Genomic DNA, 933 nt, shown 5'->3' on the forward strand with positions numbered 1-933 from the left:
TAAGTTTAACTGCTAGCTGTAAATAAGCTTATATGAACTTACACACACGAAACCAATAGAAAAGAGAATGGACTGGCATCCACCAGTTAAGGAAAAGTACGAGAGCCCTGGTCATCATGTTAATAGTAATAACAATATGATAATTGGAATAAGTCACACACTTGGCGGCAGAAAGGGCAATCGTTTTTATAAAGCTTCTTTTTAAACAAATAGCTATATTTAATTCTGTTAATAATGGAAGTAGTGTACATACCAATATTGGCTTTATAAAAAACCCTCCTCAGTATTATTAAATTTATTTCTACATATATTATTCATATTATATTTCTTGCTCTAATATTTTGCAGCTACATTGCTTCAGTTCAGGTTGATTGCAGAGAGATAAGTAAACAAAAATATTATTAAAAAGAGCCATTTTATATTCGCGTCCTGTATCTGGGACTCGCTTTTATACAAGCTTTATAGTGATTATTACAAAACACTTGCTATGAGGGCCATATTCGGAGCTGTTTGACTGTTGTATTTTCGAGTGATATTCTTTAAAAGGCGTAGATGAAATGAGAGAATGATAATTTTGAAGTCAGTAGGTCACAGCAAGGAGAAAACGAGCCTAATTCTGAAAGATATTTTAGATTTAGACGAGGGTGTTTTCCAATTTTCTGAGAACAAGTTTTTAAAATCGAGGATTATTCATTTGGAAGTAAAATGTTTGCACATGTGATTTAAATGTTAAACGGAATGGTTTAGGTCATCCTGGAAAGTCCCGTTTTCTACGACGCCGTCCAACACTTAATCCCTCCTCACGAGACACTTTCTGTAAGTACTGAGCACTTTATAGGGGGATGTAGCTCAAGTGGTAGAGCGCTCGCTTAGCATGTGAGAGGTACGGGGATCGATACCCCGCATCTCCAATTTAAAGTATTTCATGCCGAA

General features: G+C 35.5%; 1 non-coding gene across 1 annotated transcript; it reads left to right on the forward strand.

Annotated features, from left to right (window-relative positions):
- The first annotated feature begins 838 nt into the window (after positions 1-838).
- On the forward strand, positions 839-911 carry Trnaa-agc. The gene has a single exon. It is a non-coding gene; the product is annotated as a tRNA-Ala (tRNA).
- The last annotated feature ends 22 nt before the right edge of the window (positions 912-933 follow it).

The sequence above is a fragment of the Penaeus monodon genome, chromosome 33 (genome assembly GCF_015228065.2).
Source record: "Penaeus monodon isolate SGIC_2016 chromosome 33, NSTDA_Pmon_1, whole genome shotgun sequence".
NCBI lineage: Eukaryota > Metazoa > Arthropoda > Malacostraca > Decapoda > Penaeidae > Penaeus > Penaeus monodon.